The sequence below is a fragment of the Rattus rattus genome, chromosome 5 (genome assembly GCF_011064425.1).
Source record: "Rattus rattus isolate New Zealand chromosome 5, Rrattus_CSIRO_v1, whole genome shotgun sequence".
Classification (NCBI taxonomy): domain Eukaryota; kingdom Metazoa; phylum Chordata; class Mammalia; order Rodentia; family Muridae; genus Rattus; species Rattus rattus.
The window spans coordinates 150,637,308-150,649,873 of NC_046158.1; the positions used below are offsets into that span (position 1 = coordinate 150,637,308).

Genomic DNA, 12,566 nt, shown 5'->3' on the forward strand with positions numbered 1-12,566 from the left:
GCTGGCCTTGGATTCATTGAAGGCAGATCAAGCCCCTTCTTCCTTTGGGCTTTTGCATTTGTTGTTCCCCTTAGTGGGGCTTCTCTTTTTCCAGTTTGCACTTTCTCACCCTTTTGTGTTCATGCCACCTACGGAGTGGTGAAGGGGGCTTCACGCCCCCACCCCACACCAGAGCAGAATGCATTAAAAACATTTTCATGTTCAGTTGTTTTCATATCTCTCATCATCATCTGTTATTATTGACTTTTTTCTCTTATCCACATGAATGCTGGTTCCCAGAGGAACCTTTGCTCCGTGGAGCATCCCCAGCCCCAGGATCCGTAACTGCCAATTTATCCTAAATGGTGACTGGAATGGACGAATGAGGGCGAACACGAGTGCCTGGGCCTCTGCATCCCTACTCTCCTGAAGCGGCCCGCTAACTGGCTACTCACACATTGTCCGCCGCCCTCGACCCCAACCGCGTGGGGTGCTCGCACGGGAACCAACTAGTACTAGCGAGACGCTTCCTGCCAGCATGGGCGGCGGCCGCTCGAGGATCTTGCGGCTAGGGTGCACGCGCGTGAACCCCGCCCCGCCCCCATATCCAGGCCCCGCCCCAGAGATGTGCTTCCCCTGCCTGTAGGCCCTGCCCATTCCCGCCCCCTTGCCTCAGGCCACGCCCTTCTCTCCTCCCCGTCAGGTTTCAGGCTCGGTCAGGGGCAAAATGCTTGTTATGCTCGCGGCCCCGCCCTTATCCCCTTCCCCATCAGATCTCAAGCCCGGTCCCCGCCCGTGTGCTTCTCAGGCTCGCGGCAGCACCCTTAACATCAGGCCCCGCCCTCGTCCTGCCCCTACTCTAGGCCCCGCCCTCTTCGTTCCCCATCAGGCCTGCCTTAGGTTTGGTACCCCCATCTGCTCCTCAGGCTGCGGGCCTTGCCCTCGCCCCGCCCTCAGCATCAGACCCCGCCTATCACCCCGCCCTCTTACCAGGCCCCGCCCCGCCGCCTCGCCCCCGCCGCTGCGCTCCTCTGGTCGCCGGCCCCTCCCGCCTCATGTGGCCCGGCCCGGCGGCCGGCGGCTGAAAGCGGCGAGGCGGCGGCGCGCGAAGCCCGGAAGGCGGCGGCCGAGGCCCAGGCGGCGGACCGGAGCGGCGGGAGCGGGGCCCGGTCGGCCCTCGAGCGGCCGCCGGCTCAGCATGCGCGCCCGCCGGGGCTGCTGCGGCTGCCGCGCCGCTCCCTGCTCGCCGCGCTCTTCTTCTTCTCGCTGTCGTCCTCGCTGCTCTACTTCGTCTATGTGGCGCCCGGCATAGGTAGGAAGGCGACCCGCGGCCACCCCACGCCCCTTCCCGCCGCGGCCCGCGCCGCCGCCCCGGCCGGCCCCGCGCTCCGTGACTCGCCCGTTTCCTGCCGCGCCACCCGCAGCCCGCCCGCACGCGCGGCCTCCTCCCCTGACGCAGCCGCCTGCGCCCCCCGGCCGCGCGTTTGGCTGCCCAGACCCGGCGGTGCTGCGGGCTGCGCGTCCCTTTCCCCCCCCTCCTCCTCCCCGGAGCCCGCCGCTCGCCCGCGGCTCCTCATAGCGGACCCGACCTGCTCTGGGGACCGATGGGAAGTTTGAATTGGCTTTGGAGGAGGTGCTGTGACAGGGGCCTTGGGGAAGCGGTGCCAGGTGGAAGGGAGGGGGCGCTCAGAGAAGAAACGGATGGGTAGCAGCTCTCCAAGGCCCGCCCTTTAGAGGGGGAGACCGCCTGGGGCGAAAGCGAGCCCTTCCCGGAACAGACTGGACGCTGATGGGAAGGCACAGGCAGCGTGAGGGTTAAAGGCAGAGGACACTGAGGTCGGATGTCCTGTATGACCTTGGGCCCTCAGCTTCTCTCCTGTGAAATGGGGGCACGAATCCCAGCCTATAAAGGACGGAGGGCCATAAATGCCCTTTAAGCTTTTATCGCTATAGCGGACGCCCCAAGTCTTCAAAATAAATACATAAATAAATATCTGCTGTTACAGGTAGTTTGGGGGACAGAAGGGGATAGGTTTAAGGAATGCGACTGACTTGCCTGCTTTAATATAGTCTTGGAGTGCTAGAGAAAACTTCAGCCCATGGTGAAAAATGAGAAGATGCTGTTGGGGGTGGGGCCGAGGGCGAGAATTCTGGATGGTTGGGATGGGTGCCGCTGAGGGGAAGTGCCTTTGAGATCGGTAGTAGTAAATGCTGCTGTTCTCTGTTGACCTGGCAACTCGGAACTGGCAGAGAAATTTCCAGAGAGTGGGAGGTTCTCCCCTGCTTTCACTTGATGGTTGAAAGTTGGTGTTCATGTTGCCAGCCTGACCTCTGAAGACGAAAAAGCTAACTTGAGATTGTCCTAACTGACTGGGTGAGTGGCGTCCCACTAGGGATGTATAATTACTATGGCTTGTTAGGCTTGCCAAGTAGAAGGGCAGGCATTTTTGGCTGAACAAGAATAGATAACTAATTAGTGGAATTAATTGAGAAGAGAGCTCATTAGCAAATAGGATATTAGGTTCTCATAAAATGGGTGTGGAGTGATGGGTTTAAACTTACAGGCATCTTCCAGCCAGACCCTCTATTTTTTGTCCTTTTGTGAAAGTGACAGGTGTTTCTGGTCTGGGTCTGTGTATGTCCTGCATCTCCATGGTGATCAGCTGTTTTTGATGAGAAAGAATAGAAGCCAGGCTCTCCAACAGAAATGAAACTTAACTTAGATTTCTCTGCAGTAGATGGTAGGTTAGTGGAGCTCCTGTGCGTGCCACCACCAGGCTTAGCATCCTAAACCCTGTGTCACTGCAAGACTCAACTCTTTTGGGATTTCATTAGTGACTTTAGAAGTGTTTGAGAGAACAGATCCATTGCCATTCAAAGTCTGTTGGTCAAGAATAGGACCAGCAGGGCTGGGATGTAGCTGGGTGGGAGAGTGGTACCTAGCGTTGTACAAGGTTCTGGGTTTGATTCCTAGCACTGCAAACAAGAAAAAAGGGTGGAGGGGAGTGGTAAAGAGAAGACATTTTATAGTTCGCATCACTGCACTTACACTTAGCTATTTGACTGTTTCATTTATACTGCCTTTTAAAAAGATATGTTGTACTTTATGTGTATGGATGATGTGCATGCATGTATGTCTGTCGTGCATGGGTGTGTGTGTGTAGCTATGTGCCACATGCATGCAATGCAGAGGACACTGGATCCTCTGGAACTGGAGTTACCCATATTTAGCAGCCACCCTGTTGGTGATAGGAACCGAACCTGGTTTCCCCCAAGAGCAGCAGGTGTTCTTTGCTGAGCCAACTCACCAGCCCCTTCCATGCCTTTCTTGTTAAGGAACTTAATTTTTCAAATGTCTAGCTTTCCACTGTGCTGTGGTAAGTCTATCCTGAAGGTTGAGGCAGTCTAGAGAATGTAAGGGTTTGTGTTCCCTAGGGTATAAAACTCTTATTTGAGATGGTTATAAGAAACGAACTGAAACTGTGCCTCATGGTGCACACCTCTAATCTCAGCACTCGGGAGGCAGAAGCAAGAGGATCTCAAGTGAGTTTGAGGCCAGCCTGGTCTACATAAGTGAGTTTCAGGATGGCTCATCAGTTAAGAGCACTGGTTGTTCCAGAGGACCTGAGTTCAATTCCCAGCAGATACCCATCAGCTTACAGCCACTTGGAACTTTGAGTCTAGGAGATCCATTGCTCTCTTCTGGCCTCTGCACTAGGTATGCACTTGCACGGTGCACAGACAACCAGGTAGGCAAAACACCCATACACATTAAAATTTTCAATTTTAATGTTTTTTTGAGACATGTAGGACAGGCTAATCCCAGAACTAGTAGCAACAAAAAATAATTTCATGGGTGGCGTCAGCACAGCCTGAGGAACTGTATTAAAAGGTCGCAGCATTGAGAAGGTTGAGAACCACCACACTAAAGGATCTCAGGCCCCCTTCTGGTCTTGTTAGGTAACTTCACGTGTGTGGCATATGCGTACACACAGAGATATGCATCTGCTCATCAATTAATTTTTTAAAAAGCTCACAGTTATATTTCAGCATTAGAGTTCTTATCTAGCATGTATGAAGCCCTGGCTGCAATTCCTATTGGGGGCGGGGCTGAGAGTTGAAAAAGAAGTAGGGGAGAATTTATGCTGAGCTCTCTTTTCCTTGAAGCCCTTCTCCACAGCCTGAGGAATGTTTGTTTCTTATCTCTCTTACCTGCAGTATTGACATGCCCTCCTCTTTTCTGGAGAAAACTTTGACCTTATTTATAACCCTCTGACTAGAGGAATTTCAGACCTCAGAGTGCTTCCAACCTGATCAGGTCTTTTAAAGGAGAATGGGCGTGAGCTGGTAACAGATGCAGGCATAAAGTGCTGGTGGGAAAACATCTTAATAATTTTATGATCCTTCATTGGCAAGATGTGTAGAGGCTGCCGACCTCTGCCAGCCTTTCAACAGGAACTCTTAGAGACTTGCTGCCTGTGGTTAAGGCTAACTGTGAGCTCTCTACTGAAAGCTTACTATTTGAAGTTCTGCTTTTGCCGTTTTGGCCGGCTTTTTTTCTTTTCTTTCACTGCTGAAGAAAGGAAGTGAGGAATGGTTTTCCCAGTTTGGTTCACTTAGTCCCAAGGAGGGGCTGATTTGTGGCGAGTGTTTGAAAGACAAGAAAGAACCAGTTCAAATCCCTCCTGATTTGACCAGATAACTTTGAGGAAGTAATTTGGTTTCTTGAATTTGTTTATGTGTATGTGTGTGAATGCATGTTTAAGTGAGTACATGTGTAAGTGTGAGTGTGTGTATGCACATGAGTGAATACTCGTGTGTGTATGCATGAGTGTGTGTGTATGTGTGTGTGTGAGAGAGTATGTGTGTATCTGTGTCAGTGTGTGTGTGTGTGTGTGTGTGTGTGTGAATTGAGGGCCTGTTGAGATGGCTCAGTGAGTAAAGTTTGGTCCAGCCTTGTGGAAGGAGGTCTGACTTTTACAGTCTCCCTGGGGCATACAACAAATAAGTAAATGTAATTTAAAAGGGTGGTAAAGCGCCCTGGCTTCTCTTCTGGAGGTCCTGGAACCCCATAGCCACATGGTGGTTCACAACCATCTGTAATGGGATTCGATGCCCTCTTCTGGCATGCAGGTACACATGCAGATAGAGCACTCATACATAAAATAAATAAATCAATCTTTAAAAACAATAGGGAAATGGAGACAGGGTTTTACTCACTCGTAGCCTAGACAGGCTTTGACCTTTGAATTGTTCTGCCCATGCTCCTTGAGTCTATGGGAGTCTGTGTGTTAAAAGACTCAATTATACCTCAATCAAGCTAGTGAATGACTTAGATATGGAGTGCTGGTGGTTTGTTGACATTCTAAAAAACACTGGACTGGAGATTGTAAAGTACTGATCATTCTTCCTTCACCTCTCAAGTTCCGGACATGTCTTTGAGTAACGCCCATCCTCCGTTCCTTGGAGGACTCTAGAGAGAGAGAGCAGGCTGACCTGCAGGAAGAGCAGTACTGCTGCCGTCAGGCCTGACTGTGTTCTCTGTCCTCTCTGGAGAGTTCTTGCTATCCAGAAAAGGTCTTAGGTTTGGAGTTGAGCTGATCTTTGGCAATGAGAACAGGTGGATCTGCTCCTCCTCCCAGTCTGGTCAGGTCAACGGGCTGAGATCATGGCAGCCAGGAAGGAGAGGCTCTTTTACCAGGTCTTCTAGAGTTCTTTGAGAGAGTGACAACCCAAAGCCACAATGGCCAAGACACTGCCAACTCACTAAGACACTCCAGACTTATCTGGTCTCTTTGCTTGGACTTTTGTGACGTAAAAGGGGAGGGACAGCCATTCAAATGGAGAAACAAATGCTGCTATAGTCTGGGGGGGGGGAGAGCAGGTGTAGAGGTGAAGCTGGGTAGATAAGGGTTAATCAGAAGACAGCAGGGTGGCTGTGAGCTGAGTGGAGGCCTCCAGTCATCCCGTCAAGAACTATCTGGGAAGTCAAAGTCCTTCCTCAGGTTCCAGGACCCACCTTTGACCTTACTTTGTTGTTTTGTTGTTTTTTTGTAGATCATTGAGACAAAGGGAGTTAAGAAAATGGTTCAGCAAATTAGCATTTGCATGTCTGTCTTTAAAGATGGCGTATCAGCTGGACCTCAGTTCATTTGCCCAGAGTTAAGACTAGTGATAGCTTAAGGGCACCAAGGCATAGGGATGATGGTAAGGTTAGTTGGAAGAAACACATAGCAAGGGAAGACAGTGTGTCCTGAAGGGCTACATCCATCCCAGTGTCACCAGCAGACCCAACATAGGGAGGTGGAGAGGCTTCACTAACTCAGTCAGTCAGTCAGCAGGTTGTTCTGTGGCATCCTTGTGCACTTTCAGCTGCGGGGTAGCCTGGGAGTGAGGTGGACAGAGCATTTCGACCTCTGTGTTCCCTTCCAGGGGAAGGTTTTCTGCTTCTATTCTGATGCGGGATGCAAGAGAGTTTTAAGATCTTGGGGGCGGCCAGACAGCCTGGTTGAAAGCAGAATAATACTGTCACTCATTGGTCATGGGCGAGGTTGTAGTGCTAGAACACTAGGATGTGGAGGGCCTGGAGCAGGAAAGAGTAGGGACTTGTGGGTAGGGGCAGTAGAAGACCAGTGTGGGATCTGCGAAGGCCCAGCTGTGGCAGACTGAGACTAGTTGAAGTGGGAGCCCTGACTCCGAGGACACTTTGTTCTCCCTTTCCCTACCTGTTCTCATAGAGGAAACCACCTCTCTGTGTGCTTGCCGGAATTAAATTGGAACGTGGCTGTCAAAGGGCTCAGCATAATGCAGGGTGGAAAGCCCGTTCTGTTTGCTGCTGCTCTAACTGTGGTGGGCGTGGCTCCCATCCACACCTAGGTGCAAAACTGCTGTGTCTTCTCACCTGTGAACTGGAGAAACTGCTGAGCAGAGTCACCTTTTGACCTGAGGGTGCATGCCCTTTGCCCTTTTCTGTGGTGCTGGGGAGAGAGCCCGGCAACTCCTATTTTTTAAAGCTTCATTGTCCTGCCTGCAAGTTTTGTAAAACTTCTGCTGTAAGCTTGAGCAAGGGTTTGTGTCTGGTCCCCATGTGTAACACAGTTCTGTTGCTTGAGGACATTGGTTCTGCATCCAAGACTTGGAATCTACACGGAAGGTTGTCTTAGAAAACACTGCAACAGGATCATTCAGTCCTCTGTCAAGGGGCAAAGCACTGCAAAGGATGGTGTCTGTCTGGGTCTCAGCCTCTGCCCTGGGGTCATCCTTAACATTTCAGTATGCAGAGGAGTCTTGCTTTTCCCAGCCCCTCTTCCAAGGTCTCAAGCAGCAAACAGGGCCCTTCACCCTGGGCCTCCAGTCTGCATAGTGGAAGGGAAGAGCACTGCCTTTTGACTCAGGGACTTTTTATACAGTGCTTTTGTGTGAGGAGCGTTCACATGGGATCCTCCCATGAATTCAGTTTCCCTAAGCATGGGCGGCACCTTAAATTATTCAGAGAGCTGTCCCTTCTCGAATTCCCCGCTTTCCCCCTCTCCCTTTGTTAGCATGAGTAAGCAATTGGTTGGTTGCCTTGGGTCCTCTGGTGACACAGACACTGCCTGTGGAAGGAGCCTGGACATTGTTCCCAGGTGCCTTAGTTACCTGCATCACTGAGGAATAGCTGTCTGAGGTAGGGCGTGGCCTAATTATGGAGATAGCTGTACCGGTGGAGTGGCCCGGCTGTGGGTGCGGAGTGGTAAAAAAGCAAGCAGAGAATTGGGCTGTAAATTAATCTCTGTGTTACTGGACACAATTCTTTGTTATTTTAATAAAAAGTCAAACACACTGTAATAAGTATCAATACAGAGGACTATTTTTTTCACCCTCCAGGTGAACACTATAATTTATAGGCTTTTAAACCTATTACTTAATTCTGTGTCTAATAAGTGGAAACTTGGAAAGATGAGAAAATTATTTCACCTCATAAAGCTGCTGATTGTTGCTCTGCTGTTTGTTCTTGAGAAACAAATGTGTAGATCAGGCTGCCCTTGAACTCAGATCCTCCGGTCGGCAGGGATTGTAGGTGTGAACCACTTATCCAGCTCCGTACAGGAACTAGCTTCTCTTAGGCAGTAAGGACAGGGTTAGGATGATGAACTGACTACTCATGAAACACAGGTGACCTAGAACAGTGGACTCTTTACTGCTTGGGTACCTGATATGCAGATGTCTTGTCTCCTAGAAATTCCCACCATAAAACCTATAAAAGCCCACTGGGCAGGGCAGCTGGACTGTATTCCTCCCTCGGAGCCCTTCCCACTCTTGGGAATTTTTCCCACATTTCTTTAATCAAACTGCCATTCATTCTGCTCACTTGGTGTTCCTGTTTTCTTATTCTTGGACGGGAAAGAACGAACTTGGAAGCCGTGCCCTAGCTTCTTCCTGAGGTAAGCCCACTGAGCGACGGGCTTCATCTCTGGGAAAGAGCCCATCAAGCTGAGGAATTCTGTGTTTATGTCTTTTAAGCAGGAAGCATAAAGCATTCTTGCTCAGTTTAGATTTTGGATCAGTGGGCCATTTGTGATGATCAGAAAATAGTATTTCTCACAGACTACACTGTTGTCATAATTGTGTTAGTTAAACCTTTATTATCATTCAGAAAAATGACAGAATTGTTGGTTTAAGGAAGTCTAAGCCAGGTGGTGGTGGGCATGTCTTTAATCTCCGCACTCAGGAGGCAGAGGCAGGCAGATCTTTTCAGTTTGATGCCAGCCTGGTCTACAAAGGGAGTTCCAGAATGGCCAGGGCTACACAGAAACCGTGTCTTTAAAATAAAATAAAATTTAAAAAGCCTAACTTGTCTTCCAATTCTGAAAGAATCTGATTTTTCACACTGGCGTTCCACTATCTTATTACATCCACAACCCTTGGAAAACTCTGAAATAAAGTATTTGGATGGAAATTTTTTTTTTTTAGAGATTTATTTATATGTATGTATGTTGTATGTGAGAGCATGTCCAGGAAGGTCAGATCCTTTGGAGCTGGAGTTACAGGCATATATGAGTCACCTGGTATGGTGCTAGGAGCTGAGCTCCAATCCTCTCCTAGAGCAGGAAGTTCTCTTAGCCACAGAGGTATCCCATCCCACCCCATCCCACCCCACCCCACCACATCCCACCCCACCCCATCCCACCCCACCCCATCCCACCCCATCCCACCCCATCCCACCACATCCCACCCCATCCCATTCCATCCCACCCCACCCTGCCCCATCCTTCCCCATCCCACCCCACTCTGTCTCTTCAGTTCCTCATCAGGATTTCAGTTTTGTATTTTTCCTTAGAGGAGTTCTATACCTTTTCCTACTTGACTCACTTAAAGTTTCTGGCTAAGGAAGTCAAAACAGACTAGAAATGACAGGCTGCTCAACCCCAGACCCCCTTTCCCCTTCCCCCCAACAAATCCAGGGCCCCAGTGGTAGCCAGTGCTCCACTCCTGAGCCACAGGATACTACACAATTCACAGGGTACTGCTTATGTTTGTTTCTCTTTGACCCAAGGCTGGCCTCCAAGTTTGGGTAGTGGAGGCTGACACTGAACTCCTGATCCTCCTGCCTATACCTCCTGAGTGATGGCAGAAGCCACCACATCTGCCCTCTAGGAATTGTATGGAAAGGGATTTAATTTTTAAAAATAAACACCAGGTTTTCTCCATTTCCTCAAAGTAATGATAGGGCCGTTTTCTGGTTTGTAATTTCCCTGAGTCTAGTCTGGCAGCAAACACTGCTGGTTAATGAGGGAAGAAGCACACTCCTAAGTACCCAAGTGGTGTGTGTGTCTGATGCGAGCACTGCCTAAGCAAGAGGCAGCCCGAGCTCTGAGTCTTAGATAGTGAGTTCTAGGTCAGCCAGAAATGTCATAAGGGACTTAATGGTGCCCCTTTTCTCCTGCCTGTCCTCTCAAGTGCTGACTTACCGTGCCTGTTTGTATGTGGTGCTGGGGATTGAACCCAGGACTTTACCAAGTGACTACATCCCAGCCTTGCCTTTTTTTTTTGAGGCCTGTCTGGCTGAGCTGGGATTCTATATACTAAGGTGCTCTGGAGCTCACAAAGATCCACCTGCTTCTGCCTCTCTCCTCTGGCTAGGATTAAAATTGTTAAATTGTTTGCCAGCAAGCTGGGCTTCTTTTGTTTTTGTTTTTAAAGAAAAGAACTGCTAGGTGTGGTGGGATATTAGAGAGGCAAAAGCACCAGAAGTTCAAGGTCAAAGGCACACAGTGGGCTCAGAGCCAGGCTGGGCTACAAGAAACCTGTGTCCAAAAGAAGAGGCATGCGGTAGGAGTAAAGTGGCATCTCGCCCTGGTTTCGGCTTACATTTCCTGGCCAGCACTCAGCATCTGTGCTGGTTGGCCACCGCACCACTGTGAGTACTGTTAAACCCCTATCAGACGGAAGACTTTTATATGTTTACTCTTACTCTGTGGCTTGTCATTGTCGGTTTCCTAGAGTGCTTGGAGTACAGAAGATAATTTAGTTTTATTCTCAATGCTAGGACTTAAATCTAGAGCCCTGGCACCTATGCTTGGTGGCTTTTACCTGCTGATTGCAAACACTCAAGGCTGTGGCAGAATCACTGCCAGTTCATGGCCAGAGTCAAAAAACCGAGCTACAGAGTAAGACCCTGTTTCAAAAAACAGCTAAGCAAGTGGCCCCCCAACCTGCTGTCATTGCTTGGTCAGTGCTCACATTTCCCAAAGGTTGAGGTTGCTGATGGTTGGTTGGTTGGTTTGGGTTTTTTTGCTTTTTGAGATAGGGTTTCTCTGGGTAGCCCAGGCTTTCCTCAAACTCATAGATCTGCCTGCCTCCGCCTCCAGAGTGCTGAGATTAAAGGCCTGTGCCACCACTACCTGGCCTTTACATAATGTTCCTTAAAAATAAGGAGCGTCCCATCCAGTGTTTTAAGTGTTAGAAACATCCTGTGACCGCTTAGGATGAACAGGGCCAAGCCATATTGTCCAGATTCCTGAAATATCTCAACACTTTAACATTCCTACTACATTTTTATATGAGAGACAGTGCAGTTTCTGGGTTAAACAAATACAGTGAGATTTGGAAAAATACAGGTTCACATGTTTTCCAAACAGTAAGTCCTTTAACCCCAAGTCAGCTCTCTAGCACCAAGATTTATTTATTTTTTCCTCACCCACTGATTTACTTACTTTTATTTATTTGTGTGTGTATGTTTGTCTGATTACATATGTAGAGGCAGAAGAGGAAATCAGATCCCTGGAGCTGCAGCGGGGCAGTTGCGAGCCACTCCGCGTGGGTAATGGGAACTGAACTCAGATCTCTGGAGAAACAGTGCTCACTTATCCACTGAGCCCCTCCAGCTATGGAAGTAAATACAGAGATCGCCACAGCACACACTGCAGTCCCAGTAGTTGGGAGGCAGAGACGGGGACTGAGAGTTCAAGGCCTGCCTGGAGCTACATAGTGAGGCCACATCAATCAGTGTGACACTTAGTAGGTGCTCAGAAAGCATTTGTTGTGCATCATGTTTCCAGCATAGACAGCTCGGGATTGGCTTTTCTGTACCAGCTTTGTGCTTGTCCAGGCCTCTCTCTCCTGCGACATCAGGTTCATGGGTCTTGATGCTGTGGTCCCTGTTGGAGCTCTGACTCCCCTACCACCCAGTGCCCTAGAAGGACTTGTTGCAAATGAAAGGGGAGTGAAGGTGGGGCTCTCTGAGATCCTGAGTGTTCCCTCTTGCTAGAGAACTTTGATGCTTTCTCTACTAGTAACCTTCAAGGCAAGGGACTCAGGATTCAGACAAGAACATTATAGATCTGTTAAAATGCTGATTATGATCACAAGTATGAATCATAGCATAGTTCAGAGTCACCATGCCCACTGAAGTCAGATGCTTGCCTGCTATATGGGGTTTGTGGGCTGTTGACAAGTGGGAGGGCTCCCCATCCCAATTTAGGATTCAAGATGTTTTTTTTTTTTTTTTTCTTTTTTTTCCGGAGCTGGGGATCGAACCCAGGGCCTCGCGCTTGCTAGGCAAGTGCTCTACCGCTGAGCTAAATCCCCAACCCCTCAAGATGGGTTTTAACCATGCTTTCACATCACAGTAAGCACAGTGCCTGTACATTGTGTGAAAACTGATACCGCACATCTCAAGTGAATACAGTATTGCTTTGATCCTTGAGGTAAAATAATCAATAAACACAAGGAAGCTGTCTGCCCTGACTTAGACTAGAAGCTGCTGAGCTGTGGGAACCTGCCCTCAGTGAATCTCGTGCCCCGTGCTCTGTATTAGTGAGCACAGTGTGGGAAGAGCCCTATTTCATTGCAGCAAGGCCCCCCATCAAGGTGTTACCTGCAGGGGCTGCTGGACCCCACACCACAGGGTTCTGGCCTGGGTACCACCGGGAGTCTGTGAGTGGGGGAGGAAGTTAAATGCTGGCTTGGCGTTCACTTGCCTTTGTTTCGCTGTGGAGTTGGTGAGCCTGGCTTCTTTTCACTCTGGTTAAGGTATTAGGAATCCTAAGATTTGTAAGAATTAGAATATTTGGATTTGTTTGAATTTCAGTTGGCACTAGGGAAGA

General features: G+C 49.4%; 1 protein-coding gene across 1 annotated transcript in view; it reads left to right on the forward strand.

The window, feature by feature from the left end:
• Positions 1–1,012: 1,012 nt before the first annotated feature.
• B4galt5 (beta-1,4-galactosyltransferase 5) overlaps positions 1,013–12,566 on the forward strand; it is a 50,680-nt gene continuing 39,126 nt past the window's right edge. The window contains exon 1 of the mRNA XM_032904759.1: positions 1,013–1,291. The gene's annotated coding sequence lies outside the window, so the exon portion shown is untranslated. The remainder of the gene's footprint in view (positions 1,292–12,566) is intronic.